Source organism: Camellia sinensis, chromosome 1, assembly GCF_055761805.1.
Source record: "Camellia sinensis isolate YWXY chromosome 1, ASM5576180v1, whole genome shotgun sequence".
NCBI lineage: Eukaryota > Viridiplantae > Streptophyta > Magnoliopsida > Ericales > Theaceae > Camellia > Camellia sinensis.
This window is the reverse complement of record NC_138961.1, coordinates 188,204,314-188,223,242: the sequence shown is the minus strand read 5'-3', so window position 1 is coordinate 188,223,242 and position 18,929 is coordinate 188,204,314.

Genomic DNA, 18,929 nt, shown 5'->3' with positions numbered 1-18,929 from the left:
TCAGTGCCGGTGGCAATTTCACCCAGCCGGTGGTGTCTCCCAGCATCCAAGGAAGCAGTCCTGAAATTTTGGCAGCCTCCAGAGGAGCACAGGAAAGAAAACAGAGGCAGCCTACGCATGGTGGCGCGCTTCCCGAGGCGGTTTACTGTTTTCTTAGAATAATTAATTTGTTAATTAATTTGTAATATTTAATTAGCTTGCGTAGTTAATTAATTTGTAATATTTATTTGGTCCCTCCGAGTGAGGGCATATTTGTAATAAGTGTGCGTGCGTGTGATGTATGCCTTCCAATCCCACTTCTTTCTTCCCTTTTATTTACCTGCTTATGATGGTAGATTAGGGCACATTTATTTTCGCATACCTTATGCTATGCATGCGTGCATCCATACATTTGTACTGCATGCATTAGGCTCGGTACATCACGCTAACTGCATTCGTACTTCAATTCAAAAATTGACTATGTGATAGTTGATCGCATTTCATATGCCATGTTTAGGGCTAGCCGAGCCTGCCTAGATCGCATTTTGCATGTGATGCATTAGCCACTTTTAACATGAACTAGGACATGCATGTTTGCTAACTAGTTTACTGTTTTGGCACGGAGTACGATGTAAGTATTTTTGCTTTAGCATCCAGCATGCGTGTGAATGTTGCCATGACAGTATGCTTGCCATGCAGCTAAGTGCTTACATGAGATAAACTGCTTGAATGCCTGTGGGTGGAGGTCAAATTGCTTAAATTTGGATAATGCGTTAAAACTGCGATTTTTAAGCCCACTAGATAGTGGCAAAATCATCTTTTCTAAAAACCCACTTGAGGGTGGCAAAATCTGCATTTTAGCCTACTTGCGAGTAGCAAACCATTTTAAAAAACAAACATGAAATGTTTTGTTCCAATTTGGGCGATTTGGTCTATACTTGTTTGCTGTGCGCATAACATAGTAATTCTAGGCTAACAATTGGTTTAAGAACACATAAAGTTTTCAAAAACGGATATCACGGTTAGTAGAGGCCGGTCTTCGGACCGGGCGAAAGGGGGTGCTCATAGCTGACCTTCCCCGATCGTACCCAAGCTCCCGAGCCGAGACAACTCCGGTGATGACGGACACGTGGCCTTCGGCACCGAGTCAGGGTTTCCTAAATTTCCCAAAATAAAATATTTAGGTGGCGACTCTGTATCTGGCAAAGCAGTCCATGTTTGGCACTACTTTTTCAAAAATCTGTTTCTCAAAACGATTTGCCAGATTTGGACTCTTTGGTTCAGATTAAGAACCGTGACACAAATCGAGTCCGAACTGTAGCATGAGGCCCACCGCGGGCGCTGTTACATTATGCATGCACTTAGGTTGCGTTGTTATGTATCCCTTGCTTGCGTTATCGCGCATGCACTCTCTTGCATTGTTGTGCACCCACATTTAGTTGCGTTGTCACGCACCTTTCACTTGCATTGCTATGCACGTTTCTATCCACAGCATATGTGCATGTGTTTATTTCCTACTGAAATGATATCTTGACTTAACATGGAACATGAGTTTCTACTATATTGTACCTGTTGAAATTATTTCTTTTGCAGGCACGATATTGCATGTACAGTTCATTTGAAGATGATGAAACCAGACGATATTGTATGTGCGATTCATTCAAAGGTAGTCCCGGTTCAGTTCAACTGTTACCCCCTTTCTCCACTCGCGTGCCGTGCTTGGACGTAACCCCTTTCTCCACTCGCGTGTCGCGTTTGGACGTAACCCTTTCTCCACTCGCGTGCCGCGTTTGGACGTACCCCTTTCTCCACTCGCGTGCCGCGTTTGCACGTAACCCCTTTCTCCACTCGCGTGTCGCGTTTGGACGTAACCCTTTCTCTACTGGCGTGCTGCGTTTGGACGTACCCCTTTCTCCACTCGCGTGCCGTGTTTGGACGTAACACCTTTCTCCACTCACGTGCCGCGTTTGGACGTAACCTTTTCTCCACTCGCGTGCCGCGTTTGGACGTACCCTTTCTCCCCTCGCGTGCCACGTTTGGACGTAACCCCTTTCTCCACTCGCGTGCCGTGTTTGGACGTAACCCTTTCTCCACTCGCGTGTCGCGTTTGGACGTAACCCCTTTCTCCACTGGCGTGCCACGTTTGGACATAACCCCTTTGTCCACTCGCGTGCCGCGTGTGGACGTAACCATTTCTCCAATCGCGTGCCGCGTCTGGACGTAACCCTTTTCCCCACTCGCGTGCCGCGTTTGGACGTAACCCCTTTCTCCACTCGCGTGCCGTGTTTGGACGTAACCCTTTCTCCACTCCCGTGTCGCGTTTGGATGTAACCCCTTTCTCCACTGGCGTGCCACGTTTGGACGTAACCCCTTTCTCCACTCGCGTGCCGCGTGTGGACGTAACCATTTCTCCAATCGCGTGCCGCGTCTGGACGTAACCCTTTTCCCCACTCGCGTGCCGCGTTTGGACGTACCCCTTTCTCCACTCGCGTGCCGGGTTTGGACGTAACGCCTTTCTCCACCCGCGTGCCGCGTTTGGACGTAACCCCTTTCTCCACCCGCGTGCCGCGTTTGGACGTAACCCTTTCTCTACACGCGTGCCGCGTTTGGACGTAACCCCTTTCTCCACCCGCGTGTCGCATTTGGACGTAACCCTTTCTCAACTCGCGTGCCGCGTTTGGACGTAAACCCTTTCTCCACTCGCGTGCCGCGTTTGGAGGTAACCCTTTCTCCACTCGCGTGCCGCGTTTGGACATAACCCTTTCTCCACTCGCGTCCCGCGTTTGGATGTAACCCCTTTCTCCACTCGCGTGCCGTGTTTGGACGTAACCCCTTTCTCCACTCGTGTGCCGCATTTGGACGTAACCTCCTTTCTCCACTCGCGTGCCGCGTTTAGAGGTAACCCCTTTCTCCACTTGCGTGCTGCGTTTGGACGTAACGCTTTCTCCACTCGCGTGACGCGTTTGGACATACCCGTTAGTCCACTTACGCGCCGTGTTTGGACATAACCCTTTCTCCACTCGCGTGCCGCGTTTGGACGTATCCCTTTCTCCACTCGCGTGTCGCGTTTGGACGTACCCGCACTGTTATGTGCATCGCGTTTTCCTGTACAGTCCTTTCCTCTCATGCGTATGTCGCGCTGAGAGATGCTCCCTTCTCTCTCATGCGTGTGCCATGCCGAGAGATGCTTCCTTTCCTCTCTTGCGTGTGCTACGCTGAGAGATGTTGTGTTTGGGACTCTGGGGGTCCTCGGTAGTCGCTTTTAGTCTTCTCGGCGTGGGACGTACCGAGAATTGTATAATTCTCTTACATCCTATCTGCATGTAATGTTGTTAGATTTGTATATGCCTGCTTAAAACTGTTGCATGTTTTGCTTCGTTACAGCTTTTTTTGCATGATCGTAAGTTGTGCTCGACTTTATGCATTGTTCTTGCATCTTGCCCCTGGCTTTGGGCGCGTATCTTTATCTGTATTTTGTATGCTTTGTCTAAGTCCTTGGCTTTGTCAAAAATGGGTCGTCTCTGGGCATTGACATTCACTCTCGTCATTGTTATGACTTTCGAGTTCTGTCAAAGAGGGGCAACTGTAGACACCCCATTTTTGACCGTCCTCAAGACTTGGACGTCATCACTTGAACACTCGATGATCATCCATGCTCGTGTTTATTTTGAGTTCTCGGAGGTCTCGGCTACGCGCCTTACCTCAAGATCTCTTAACTTGTCTGTTTTGTGCTTGGTTGTGAACCAAACACTTGTGTTTTTGCTTCTAATGGAAGAGGGAGGCTTGTTTGCCATGCCCTCAACCCACCGGCCAAGGCTTGAGGCCATCGGCCATGATTTCTTTCCACCGACCAAATGTATTGGCCGATCGGCACTTTATTTGGTTGGCCGGCCCTTGTGTTGGTCGATCGGCCATTTTTGCTGTCTGAACCCTGTTCATCTGTTTTATGCAGATATTTTGTGCCAGCTGGGTTAGCTGGCATGCACTTTTGCTCCCCTCCATACACGTGTATGGAGGGATTTGCCTCTTGGTTTAGCTTGCTTTGGAAGCTTTGTTATTGAACTTCTATAAAGAGGGAGCTCCTTCTCCCTCCTCAAGGGTTCGGAAAAATGGCCTAGAGAGGATAGATATAGTTTTGTATCTATATTTCTTTGTTAGTCTTGTTTTGTGACCTAAAGTGAGTTTTTGTCTTACTTTTGCACTTGAACACCTAGCATTACACTATCCTTGGGTTACTGAGGTACTAGAGGGCTGTTATTAGGGTTCTTGAGCTGTTTTTGATCAGAAAAACCTACTGGAGCTTTGTTCTTGAAGAGGTTCTACAAGGGTGAATTCCTTGCTTTAGATACCCCTTTCTTGCTTAAGCTTTTAGCCCATCTTGCTTATTGTTTTAAGCTTGGTATATAACTGATAAAAGTTCTTTCTTCAGTTTCTTTAGAACTTTGTTTAAGGTCCTTTTGAGGTTTGGGGTTGTTTACCCCCCCTCCCCATTTTAAGGCATTGTTAGGCCTTGTTTTAGGCCATCCATTTTGGCCTTTGTTATTAGCTTTGCATGGCCTCTCTTCCACTAAAATCCAGAGGATTTTCAGTGGTGAAGAGGTGGTTTTGAGGTCATAAATAGGAGAGGGTCCCCTCTCCTTGTTGTCTTGAAAGCTTGCATAAATGGCTTATGTTGGTAGCTTGTATGCTTAGCTTGTTTTAGCTTCATTTCAGTATATATTAGGCTTTGTTTTGCCATGATATAGCACTGTTTTAAGTCGGTTTAGACATACCATGCATGCTTCATGTACTTGTCTTGTAATCCCATTATTTGCCTTAACATGCACCATGTTTTAAGCCTTGTTTCTAGCATGATTTTGGCTCGACTCCATGAAGCTTTTAGCCTTGTTGTAGCATGCTTAAGCTCTGATTTGAGTCGTTTTAACCATGTATGCCATGTTTTGTATAGCTACCATGCATTTTAGCTTGTTAGCTTTAAGTGTTCAAGTCATTAGCATGCTCCGTTTGGATCATTTCAGTGATTTGGAATCACTTGTTGTGTTATTTCAGTCCATATAGTATGCTCATATACTTGCATTTGTCACTCCTGTATTGTTTTGAAGGGTTTGTGTTTTATGCCTTATGAATGTGCCATTGTGTATGCCATCATGCTTAGGTCTTCGGGATGCCCTCTAAGTGGGTTTTTGGGCTTACTTTGACATGCCATAACTCTGATTTTGGTTGCTTAAGTCATGCATTGTTTGGCTGTGTTAGGTGTAGTGTAACACCTCTTTTGTGGCCTTGCATGCCTCATGTCTTGGCATTGTGTTCTAGCTTGTGTTGGCTAGTTTTGAGCTCACTTTTGGTCTTGTTTAGACCTGCCTTGGGATTGTTTTAGGTCCCCTTGGCCCTTTGGGGCTTGCTTCATGTAGCCTTGGTTTGAGTCCCTTGGCTAGTTTCAAATTTTGGGCTTTATTGCACGCCTTACTTGCATGGTTTATTTGTTTTGGCATCATCCCTTACATGTTTTCAGAGCTTAACATGTTGATCTAATGCCTGTGTTTGTCTTCTTTTAAGTGTTCTTGAAAGTTGCCTTTTATGCCTTAGTCTTTAGGCCAATTGGAATGCATGTTTGTATGTGCATTTATCCTCATTTCCATTGCATCTTGGCCACTGATTTGGACCTATTTGAGAGCTGTCCATTTCGATTTAAGACCATCCCCGCATGTTGTTGCATGCTTGCCTTGTATGTTGTCACATGCTTGTTGCATATTTGGTAAATTGCATGTTGTAGCATGCTAGTTCAATTGTGCCTTGTTGTGTACCTGGTCCATGACATGTTGTTGCATGCTTAAGTTGTAATGCATTTGGCATGCATTCTCTTTTCTTGAGTTTCTTAACATGTTATTACATGTTTGCCTCACATGTTGTTATATGCTTGAATGTTATTACATGCCTTGCATATTTGCATGCTTAAGTCGCATTTTGCATGCTTGTTAGCTTGCATTTTGTCATGTGCTTGATATGTTGTCACATATTCTTGCATGTTTGGATGCATGTTAGGTAACAGTGCATTGCATTTGTCATGCTCATGTTACATTGACTTAGCTTGCATGCTTGGGTTGATTACATCGGATTGCATTGCACATGTCGCATTACATTGGTGGCATGCTTTGCATTGTATTTGGTACACTTGCATAGCATTGTGTTTGGTTTGGGGTGTCAAACCGAACACAAGGATCAAGGGACGTTTCGTACTTGAAGTGACGAAACGTGCCTCAATCCTTGGTCGCTGACGCTCTTGATCTAACATGATAGAGTGTGAGGCATTCATGTGTTTTGTGCATTCATTGCACATTAATTTGCACACTTGGCTCCTTTGGCCATCATGCGTTGAAATGTTTGATTGATAGCCCGAGGGTCGAGAACCATACTCCTTTTGGGTCTCAAACATGATAAAGAGGATGGTGGTGCAAACATTGCCTTGAAAATGCATTGCCATGCTCTGTCTGCCCTCTGTTACAGTAAAAACAGGATTTTGCAGGAAGAGATGTTCGGTCGGCCATCTTCAGTGCCGGCCGACTAACTTAACCTGGCCGAGAGCTCCACTTTTGGTTGATGATCATGTTCCCATGGCCGGTGACTTCATATCTTAGAGGTGACCTCCCATAGTGCTCAGGGAGTGGTTCAGGAGCATCCTTGAGACTTGTGCAGTTTTCAGAGGTGCAGAGTAGTGTAAACAGAGGCAGCATGAGCATAGCGATGGATTTCTGAGCAAAGCAGTCCGAGCATGCATGCATCCCTCTTCTCGAGGCCACTTTACTGCTTTTGTAGCTTAATTAATTTGGTTAATTAGTTAAGTGTTTTGCAATAATTAATTAGCTAGTTAATTAGTTAATTTCTATTATTCTTTCGGTCCCTCCGCCGAGAGGGCGACTTTGTAATAAGTGTGCGTACGTGTGTGAATGTCTTCCAACCCTACGTCTTTCTCCCTTTTACTTACCTTCTTTTGATGGTTAGTTTTAGGTCATGTTTCAATTAGCATACTTATATTAGCATGTTTGCATACATTCATTCGTATTGCACGCACCGAGCTCGGCTCATCATACTAATTGCATAGTATTTCAATTCCAAGCTGAATACGTGTATCAAATTGTCGCATCTCATATGCCATTCTTAGGATAGCCGAGCCTATCTTAATTGCATTTTCCATGTGTTGCATTAGCCATTGTTGACATGAACTAGGATCATGCATGATTACTAACTAGTTTCTTGTTTTGGCACGGAGTACACTATGAGTGTTTATGCTTTGGCATCTTGCATGTATGTGAGTGTTAACATGACAACATGCTTGCCATGAGGCTACTTGCTTATATGATATAACTGCCTGAATGCCTATGGGTAAAGGTTAGATTGCTTGAATTGGGATAATTCATTGAAATCTGTGTTTTAGCCTACTTGCAAGTAGCAAACTTCAAACCATTTTCCAAATAAACGGATATGTGATGCTTTGTTCCAAATTAGGCGACCTAGTCTATACTTGTTTTGCTGTGTGCATCACGTAGTAAAGATTAGCTAATTAACCGGAATAAGAACGCATGTGTTTTCAAAAACTCGATATCATGTTTAGTAGTGGCCGATCTTTGATCGGGCGAGCGAGGGTGCTCATAGATGACCTTCCCCCAATCGTACCCAAGTTCCCGAGCCAAGGAACCTTTGGTGGTGACGGACATGTGGCCTTAGGTACGAGTCAGAGTTTCCTAAATTCCTCCAAAATAAAATATGTAGGTGGCGACTCTGTATCTGGCAAATCAGTCCATGTTTGGCACTTCTTTCTAAAAAAATCAGTTTTTCAAAACGATTTTCCGGATTTGGACTCTTTGGTGATTTATCAATCTCACATCGCACATTGTGGGATCAGATTAAGAACGTGACAAACAAGTCCGGACTATAGCATGAGGCCCTCGAGGGCGCGTCTACAGAGAGGCTCCCAAAATTTTTCCAACCTTGCAATATGAGATATAAGTCATCTATATATAGAAATATATGAGCCTTGGTCGAAAATATCTCAAAATGGACAGCTGGAACATTGTGAAAACAGCTATAGGAAAATATCTGCACAAAAACTGCCTTTCGGACACCAGTGGCCGATAGCCATCACTGGTGGCCGACAAAATGCAACTCTGGCCGACACACTCCACCAGTGGCCGGCCAAAAAAATCTGTTATCCAGGTCCAACTTCAAATGGGCATATCTCCTTCATCTGGACTCCTTTGCAGGTCATTCTTCAGTCTAAATTGTAGCTCCGTAAGTCTTCTTTCCAATGGTGGAAGCCTTTCATCCAAATTCCAAGTGTGTAAAGGGAAATTCTTATTTTAGTGAAGACTGCGCAGTTTCGGTCCTAACTGGATTCATGCCTAACTTCTCCTTAACTAGTTTTCTTCCTTCTCCTCTAATTTTCTTCAATTCCAAACCTCTAAACGAGATGTTTTAAAGATTTTTTTCAAAGTGTTCACCTCTCTTTCATTTATTTCCACTTTGTCCTTGCTTAGTTTACCGAGAAGCGCAACATTTAACGAAATGCAAGCCTCAGAACATCGTAGAAACTTTTTTCAAAAATATTTTGAAAGAGAGGATTTTAAGGTTTGAAAATAATTTTGGTCAAAATGGTTTTGGTCCAAAAATGGGGTGTGAGGATGGGATTTGACGCTCTCCTTGCCGAAGAAATCAAACGTTTGCACAACATTGCCTTCGTCCTCAAGTAATCAACTTGAGGCCCCCAAGTCTTAAGGGCAGTCAAAAATGGGGTGTCCACAGTTGCCCCTCTTTGACAGGGCTCGAAGTCATGAAATGACGTGAGTGAATGTCAAAGCCCGAAGACGACCCATTTTGACAAGGCTGTAAGACTTGGGCAAACAAACAAACTGCAGATGTAGTTGGTTGAACCCGAGGGTTACGTATGTATCCCTTTGCAAGGAATCAAGCCAGCATAGTTTAGGGGCAGGATACAAAATAATACACAATGTAACAAAACAATGTAAATGATATACAATGCAACGAAACAATGCAAATGATATGCAATGTAATTGAATCATCAAACCACAAGTAGTGCAAAACCACACAAATACCATAAAGGGATGGAGATGCGACATCAGATTACGTTTAACACAAAAAAGGTGCCGAAACCCTCAGACTACAATTCTCTTTGTGAATAGGCATGTGCACATGCAGAACTATGTGTTTTGTAGAAAGAGAAAGAGTACAAATAATTAGGTTGTATGATATAAGTGAGGAATGATCTGCTGAGAAAAGATGATGATCCTAAATGCTAAATGCAACAAGATAGACTACGATGCAATTGATGCAGTGAATAAGGCGCAGGCCAAACTACATCTTTTCTTGAAAAGGCATGGACACAAAACAAACCACGTCTAACACAGAAAAGGTGCTGATACCCTCAGACCATAATTCTTGCAGAATAGGCGCGTACACATGTAGAGCTATGTTTTAACGTGAAAAGGTATGGGCACATGTCAAACCAAGCTTAACATGGAAAGGGCAATATGATAAAATAGATAATGCAGTAAATCCATGCGATAGATGCTATATACAAAGCGATAGAAGTGATAGATAATAATTGTGATGATGATGCAGCAAGGAAGTGATGCTTTAGAAAGTACCTTACGGGGGCAATTGGCGATGACTCACCTTATGCTGTTGGGGATATTCCGCTTTTTTTTTTTTTTGGTTGAACCACAGGTATTACTTTTCTCCCTGGCTATGGTCGCAACTTTTCCTATTCTCCAACAAGGTGACAGACTAGGTTGGTTTAGTATCTAGAATTGAGGCGCACACAAGCTACCTCAATCTATGGGGCTGCCATACAGATTTCAAGCCGAGGATACACCCCTAGATATTTAAACCAAACTTTAGTCTCGAAAATCCCAAATCTTTGTGTTCTAGGCCTTGGCCATTCGAACTCTAGTTTCCATCATCTTAGTTGATCTCTTAGGAACTCACTACAAACACAGGTAGGTGGCTATACCAGACTATCGGAAGTCATTCGGGCACGACAAACACCAAAGGAATTGCACCTTTCGAGGATTTAAGGTCTCTTAGACCGAGAGTGCACAAGAGAGTGCGAATCAAGATGTAGGATTTAAGGTCTCCTAGACCGAAGGAGTGCTCAAGAGAGTGCGAATCAAGATGCAAGATTTAAGGTCTCCTAGACCGAAGGAGTGCATAAGAGAGTGCGAGTGATACAAAAATACGAGGTGCACAAGACAGTGCGAGTGAGGGTGAATGAATGCACAAAATAGTGCTATACAAAATGCAATGGACAAAATAGTGCGACATAAGATGATATGCACAAGACAGTGTGATGAAATGCACAAGATAGTGCTATGCAGGTGCACAAGATAGTGCCCTGTAGGTGCACAGGACAGTGCTCTGGGAGGTGAATGCACAAAACAATGCGATACAAAGTGAATGCATAAAATAGTGCGATACAAAGCAAAAGCACAAAATAGTGCAAACAATGCAAATGCACAAAATAGTGCGAACAATGCAAATGCACAAAATAGTGCGAACAAAGTGAATGCACAAAATAGTGTGAACAATGCAAATGCGCAAATTTGTGCAAACAAAGTGAATGCACAAAATAGTGCGAACAATGCAAATGCACAAAATAGTGCGATACAATGCACAAACAAGTGCAAGTAAGGTGCGCAAAATAGTGCGATGCATGTTTTATGCAAAAGATACGAGCATTTTCTATGCAAAATGAGAGCATGTTCCATGCAAAAGATACGAGCATTTTCTATGCAAAATGAGAGCATGTTCTATGCAAAAGATACGAGCATTTTCTAAGCAAGATAAGAGCATGTAATGAAATACACAAGATAGTGCGATGCGCAAGAAAGCGTGAGTGTAATTTGCACAAAATAGGGCGAACAAAACAAAAGCACAAAATAGTGCGAGGAAAGTGAGTAATTGTGTGATAAATGTATCGAGTAAGATTATTGTGCGATAGATGCACAAAAGTGAGATTATTATGCGATAGATGCATAGAATGACTGATTGGTTCACAATGCAATATAATGACCATACATATTCCATGCGAGAGAGGAGCATATTATATGCAAAATTGAAGGCATGTTCTAAGAGACAAGAATATTCCATGCGAGAGAGGAGCATATTATATGCAAAATTGAAAGCATATTTTGTGCATGAATGAAAGCATATTCTATGTGAAATCAAAAGCATGTTCTATGCATGAATGAAAGCATATTCTAAGCAATACCGGAAGCATGTTCTACGCATGAAACAAAAGCATATTCTATGCAATATCTGAAGAATGTTCTACGCATGAATCATAAACGATGCAAGGCATGCATGCAACATAAGTTTATGTGAAAGTGCACATTCTATGCAATAGAAGATAGTCAAATATGTACTTTGGTGCCTCCAATTTACCTCTCAGTGGACTTTACAACATGCTTAACTCAAAAAGAATGCACACTGTTCATATTGACGAGGGGTAATGTAGATGCGCCTGAACGTCCTGGGAAAATCCCGTTTTGTTCGTTTGGGCTTACTACAGTTCGGACTCAATGTCACGGTTCTGAATCTAATCTTGCAAAGTGCAATGCAAGACCAATAAAGCACCAAAGAGTTCAAATCCGGCAAATCGTTTTGGAAAACTGATTTTTATAAAGAAGTGCCAAACAAGGACTGCTTTTCCAGATACAGAGTCGCCACCTAAATATTTTGTTTTGGGGGAAATTTAGGAAACCCTGACTCGTGCCTAAGGCCACGTGTCCGTCATCACCAAAGTTGCCTCGGCTTGGGAACTTGGGTACGAGAGGGGAAGGTCATGCAATGAGCACCCCCGCTCGCCCGATCAAAGGATCGGTCTGTACTAAGAATGATATCTTGTTTTTGAAAACACATGTGGTCTTATTCCGGTTGTTAAGCCTAGAATTATATGTGATACGCACAACAAACAAGTATAGACTAGATCGCCTAAGTTGGAACAAAACATTGCATATCCGTTTGTTTGAACATAATTTGAAGTTTGCTACTCACAAGTAGGCTAAATCGAGGATTTCGATGAACTGTTCCAATTCAAGCAATCTAACCTTCACCCACAAGCATTCAGGCAGTTAATCAAATAAGCAATTAGCCTCATGGCAAGCATGCTTTCATGGCAACATTAACACACATGCAGTATGCTAAAGCATAAACACTCACAGTGTACTTCGAGCCAAAACAACAACTAGTTAGTGTAGACACCCAATTTTTGACCGTCCTCAAGACTTGGACGTCATCGTTTGAACACTTGATGATCATCTATGTTTGTGTTCGTTTTGAGTTCCCAGAGGTCTCGGTCGCGCACCTTGCCTCAAGATCTCTCAACTTGTCTATTTTGTGCTTGGTTGTGGACCAAGGACTTGTGTTTTTTCTTCTGAGGGGAGAGGGTGGCTTGTTGGCCATCCCCTTAACCCATCGGCCTAGTTTTCTTGCCATCGGCCAAAAATGTTGGCCGATCGGCACTTTTTTTGGTCGGTCGGCCCTTGTGTCGGTCGATCGGCCATATTTTCTGGCCGAACCCTGTTCATCTGCTTTTTTGCAGATATTTTATGTCACCTGTCACAGCTGGCATACACAATTCACCCCCTCCATACACGTGTATGGACGGATTTGCCCCTTTGGCTTAGCTTCTCCAAGAAGATTTGGAATTGAATTCTATAAGAAGGGAGCCCCTCCTCCCTTCTCAGAGGTTAAGAAAATTCAGTCTTGAGGGATAGATATACTTTTGTATCTATATTCCTTTGTTTGACCTTGTTTTGTGCTCTAAAGTGTTGTTTTGTCTTACTATTGTACACAAACACACACTAGAACACCACCCTCTTGGAGCTAAGGTCCCTTGGGGTTGATTTCAGAGTTCTTGAGCTGGTTTTAGTCAGAGAAAGCTGTTGGAGCTTTGTTCTTGAAGAGGTTCTACAAGGGTGAGCAACTAACCCTTAGATACCCCATTTTGGCTCAAGCTTTTAGCCCTTCTTGCTTGTTGTTTTAAGCTTAACTCTAAACTAGAAAAAGTTTTGACTTTTTATCCTTAAGATCTTTGGTTCAGGTCACTCTTTGGTTGGGGGTCATCTCCTCCCTCCAAGGCCTTGTTAGGCCTTGTTTTAGGCCATCCCTTTTGGCCCTTGTTTTAGGTTTTGCATGACCTTTCTACCACTGAAATCCAGAGAATTTTTAGTGGTGGAAAGGTAGTTTTGAGGTCTTAAATAGGAGAGGGTCATCCCCTCTCTTTGTTGTTTTGTATGCTAGTATAAATGGCTTATATTGGTAGCATGTTTGCTTTGCTTGTTTTAGCTTTATTTCATATGTATTAGGCTTTGTTTTGCCATGATACAACACTATTTTTGCTTGGTTTTGTCACTCCATGCATGCCTAATACACTTGTAGTGTAAATCACACAAACTAGTCTTATATGCTTTATGTTTGAGCAAGTCTCTCTAGCTTGTTTTAGCTCCATTTCAGCAAGTATTTGGTGTTATTTTGCCATGTTCTACCTCTGTCTAAGGTTGGTTTAATGGCTTCTTGCATGCACCATGTACTTGTCTTGTAATCCTCTCTATTGCCTTAACATGCATCTTGTGTTTAGATCATCATGCTTGCATATTTTGGCTCAACTCAAAGGAGCTTTTAGTCATGTTTTACCATGCTTCAGCTCTATTTCATGTTTCTTTGATCATATATGCCATGCTTTATATAGCCATAAGGCATTCTAGCTTGTTAGCTTTAAGGGTCTAAGTCACATGCACACATTACTTGGCTCATTTCAATGATTTGGCATCATTTATTATGTTATTTCAGTCCATGTTTCATGCTCATATACTTGTACTTATCACTCCTTTAATGTTTTAAAGAGTTGGTGTTTTATGCCTCATGAATGGATCATTGTGCATGCCTCCATGCTTAGGTCTTTGGGATGCCATCTAAGTGGGTTTTTGGTCTTGTTTTATCATGCCATAACTCTGTTTTTCATTGGTTAAGTCATGCCATGTTTGGTTTTGATAGGTGCAGTGTAACACCCCTTTGTAGTCTTGCATGCCTCATGCCTTTTGGAGTTGTATTCTAGCTTGTGTTGGCTAGTTTCGAGCATGTTTTTGGTCTTGTCTTAACCTGCCTTGGGACTGTTTTGAGTGCCCTTGGCCCTTTGGGGCTTACCTTGCATAGCTATGGTTTGAGTCCCTTGGTTAGCCTTAAGCTTTAGGCTTTCTTGCATGCTATACTTGCTTTGTTTGGTTGAGTTGGCATCATTCCTCACATATTTTCAGAGCTTATTGCATTGCCACATTCTCATGTTTGTCACACCTTGCTCATGTTTGAGAGTTGTGTCTTGTTGCCTAGCTTATGGGCCAATTGCCATGCATGTTTGTTTTGCATTTTGGTACCATCACTTTAGCACCTTTGGCCATTGATTTTGGGCATGGCTGAGGTCTGTCCATCTTTAGTTTAAGTCCATTTACCATGTTGTTCAAAGTTGCTACTTTACATCATGCTTACATGTTTGTTGCATGCTTGTCATATTGCATGTTGTCGCATGCTTGCTAATTGACATGTTGTTGCATGCTCATCCATCTTGCATACTTGTGGGATTACATGTTGTCACATGCTTGTTGTTGGTATTGCTGTCACATACATATGCCATGCATGTTCACATGTTTAGGTTGTATGCCTATTGCATATTAGATGCATTGCATGATCTTGTTGCATACTTGTTGCATGCTTGAGTTGTTCGCATCATGCTTGCATATTTGCATTGCATTATGTGTGCATTCCCTTGCCTCTTGATCAAGCATGATAGAGGTTGGGGCCCCTTATGTGTTTTGTGCATTTCATTTGATATTGAATTGCACACTTGGCTCCTTTGGCCATCATGCATTGGAATGCGTGATTGGTGGCCCGAGAGTCGAGAACTACACACCTTTGAGCCTTAAACATGATAAGGGGTGTAGTTGCAAACATTGTCCTGCAAATGTATTGCCATACCTCTGTTTGTCCTATGCTGTAGCAAAACAGCTTTTTGTAGGAAAAGATGGCCGATCGGTTATCTGGTGTGCTGATCGGCTAAAAGTGTTTGGCTGAAGATTCAATATAATCATGCAGAGATGCGCCCGCAGGCTGGGGCAAAATGCAAATGACATGCACGATGCAAGAGTATAACTTATGATTATACAAAGAAAGCTGTAATGAAGCAATTATATACAATAAATGCAACAGTTTAAGCAAGCGAATTCAAACCAAACTACATTTCATGCAGAAAGGATGTAAGAGAATTATGCAATTCTCGCTACGTCTCACTCGGAGTACAGACAATACCGTGTGGTTCATCTGGTCGCGCCAGCTTCAAATGAACCGTACATACAATATCGTGCCTACAAAAGAAAGAAACTCAACAGGTACAACATCGTTAGAAACATGCATGACAATGTAAGTGAAAAGTGCGTGACAACGTAAGTTGAGGGGTGCAAGACAATGCAACCTAAGGGTGCGAAACAACGCGGGAGGACGGGTGCAAGACAATGCAACCTAAGGGTGCAAAACAACGCGGGAGGACGGGTGCAAGACAATGCGACCTAAGGGTGCGAAACAACGCGGGTGGAAAGGTGCAAGGCAATGCCACCTTAGGGTGCGAAACAACGCGGGTGGAAGGGTATGCAAGACAATGCAACCTAAGGGTGCGAAACAACGCAGGTAGAAAGGTGCAAGACAATGCAACCTAAGGGTGCGAAACAACGCGGGTAGAAAGGTGCAAGACAATGCAACCTAAGGGTACGAAACAACACAGGAGGACAGGTGCAAGACAATGCAACCAATGGTTGCGAAACAACACGGGTGGAAAGGTGCAAGACAATGCAACATAAGGGTGCGAAACAACGCGGGTGGAAAGGTGCAAGACAATGCAACATAAGGGTGCAAAACAACGCGGGTGGAAGGGTGCAAGACAATGCAACCTAAGGGTGCGAAACAACGCGGGTAGAAAGGTGCAAGACAATGTGTAGACGTCCCCGAACGCCCCGGGAGGATGAGTCCCGTTCTGTTCATCTGCGGGCTTACTACAGTTCCGACTCTCGATTTGTCACGGTTCCTAATCTGAACCAAAGAGTCTAAATCCGGCAAATCGTTTTGAGAAAAACAGATTTTTTTTAAAGAAGTGCCAAACATGGACTGCTTTGCCAGATACAGAGTCACCACCTAAATATTTTTTAATGGGAAAATTTAGGAAACCCTGACTCGGTGCCGAAGGCCACGTGTCCGTCATTGCCAAAGTTGCCTCGGCTCGGGAGCTTGGGTACGATTAGGGAAGGTCAGCTATGAGCACCCCCTCTCGCCCGATCCGAAGATCGGCCTCTACTAACCGTGATATCTAGTTTTGAAAACTTTATGTGTTCTCATTCCATTTATTAGCCTAGAATTACTATGTTATGCGCACAGCACACAAGTATAAACTAAATCGCCTAATTTGGAAATAAGCATTGCATATCCGTTTGTCTTGAAAAACATTCTGGAATTTACTACTCGCAAGTAGGCTAAAACACGGATTTCAATGAGCTATTCCAACTCAGGCAATCCAACCTTCACCCACGGGCATTCAAACAGTTTATCACATAAGCATCTAGCCGCATGGTAATCATATCGTCCTGATAGCATTCACACTCATGCAAGATGCTAAAGCATAAACACTTACATCGTACTCCGTGCCAAAACAATAAACTAGTTAGCTAACATGCATGGTCCTAGTTCATGTCAAATTGCCTAATGTAACACATACAGGATGTAATCAGAGTAGGCTCGGCTAACCTAAAGATGGCATGTGAAATGCAGTCAATCAATTGATGCACGTATTCAATTTGGAATTGAAGTACAGATGCAGTTAGCGTGATGTACCGAGCCTGATGCATGCAATTCAAATGCATGGATGCACGCATGCATAGCATAAGGTATGCTAATTTTAAATATGCCCTAGTCTACCATCATAAGCAGGTAAATAAAAGGGAAGAAAGAAGTGGGGATTGGAAGACATGCACACGCACGCACCCACACTTATTACAGATTTGCCCTCGCTCAGGGGGACCGAATAAATATTACAAATTAACTAACCTACAAGCTAATTAAATATTACAAACCATCTAATTAGCTAAGCAAATTAACTAATCTACGGAAAACAGATAAATCGCCTCGGGAGGAGAGCTCGATGAAATGCATGCTCGGTCTTGCTCGGAAGTGCACCATCATGCCTAGGCTGCCTCTGTTTTCCTTGATATACTCCTCTGGAGACTTCCCAAGTCTCAAGACTACTTCCTTGGACATTGGGGGACACTACCGGCTGAATGGGATTGCCACCGGTAGTGGCATGTGGTCACCGGCCATTGGTGAAGCCCCAGCCGAGGGAGGATTGCCGGTAGGCACTTGACACTGCCGGTCGGCAGATAGTTCCTGCAGAACCTGCAATTGACAGCAACAGAGGGCAAGGCAGAGCATGGCGATACAATTCAAGCAATGTATGCACCAATCATGTCCCTTATCATGGTAATGACTCAAAGGGACATGCTTCTTGGTTCTCGGACCATCAATCGCGCATTTCAATGCGTGATGGCCCAAGAGACCAAGTTATGCATTTCCATGTCAAATGAAATCCAATGCACGCAATCAAACCAATGGGGACTTAACCTCTATCATGGATAGTCAAGAGGCCAAGTATGCATGCCAATGCAATGCAACCTAAGCATGTTAACTAGGCATGCAATACGGCAATGCAAATGAGCATGCAAGAAATGCAAGGCATAGAGCAATGCAACTAACAAGTGTGCAAGGCTAATGTAGGCATTCAAGCATGTAAGCCAACATGTGACTTCATTCAATCATGTGATTTCAAACATGCAACAACTCACCAATATGCTACAATATACAAGGAGAGCATGCAACAAACAAAGAGATGGACTTAAACATGATTTGGGCAGCTCTAATTAGGCCCAAAACAGTGGCCAAGAACTTAAGAAAAGGGACCAAACACACTTACACACATGCACATGTTAATGGGCCTATACTTAAGCAAACAAGGGCAACTTTCAAGCACATTTAAAAGAGGCTAAGCATGGACTAATGGCATGCAAGGTAAGCATTGAAAATCATGTTACAAAGGGTGTTAAGCCAATTAAACAAGACAATCAAGGCATGCAAACAAAGCCAAAAACCCAAGGCAAGCCAAGAGGCTTAAACCAAGACTAAATCAACCAAGCCTTACAAGGCTAAGAGGACTTAAAATAGGTCTAGTGCAAACCTAAACGACACCCAAGGGACACCAAGATGGCATCTAGATGGCTCAAAATCAAAAGCATGCATAATGACCAAAACATGGAGCATGCAAGACAAGCTTTCAAAGCTTCAAAGAGGTGTCCAAAGCAAGCATACAACCATGTCAAAGGGACTGAAATTATGCTACAAATGGTGCCAAACCATTAAAACAAAGCGAGTAAAGCATGCTACATACTCACACACTTAAGGCCAACAAGCCAAAATGCAAAGGGGGCATATAATGCATGGCAAAGACGACCCAAACAACTATGGACAGACCTTAAACATGGCAAAATAAGCACAAAAGGTTCCCAAAGGTAGGCCTAAAACATGCTTGAACAAGGGTTTACAACCTAAGGCACATTAAGGCCTAAACATGGCATTACAAGGTAGGTATGCTAAGCATGCATGGTGTACCAAAACCAAGCAAAAACAGAGGCATATTATGACATATTAAGCACAAAAAACAACTAAGGCATGGTCAACATGAAGCTTAGCTAGGTGCTCCCTCAAGAGGCCAAAAATGGTCCATTTCAAGGACAACAAGGAGAGGGGGTGGCCCTCTCCTTCTTGAGACTTCAAGGCACCATCCTTACCACTGA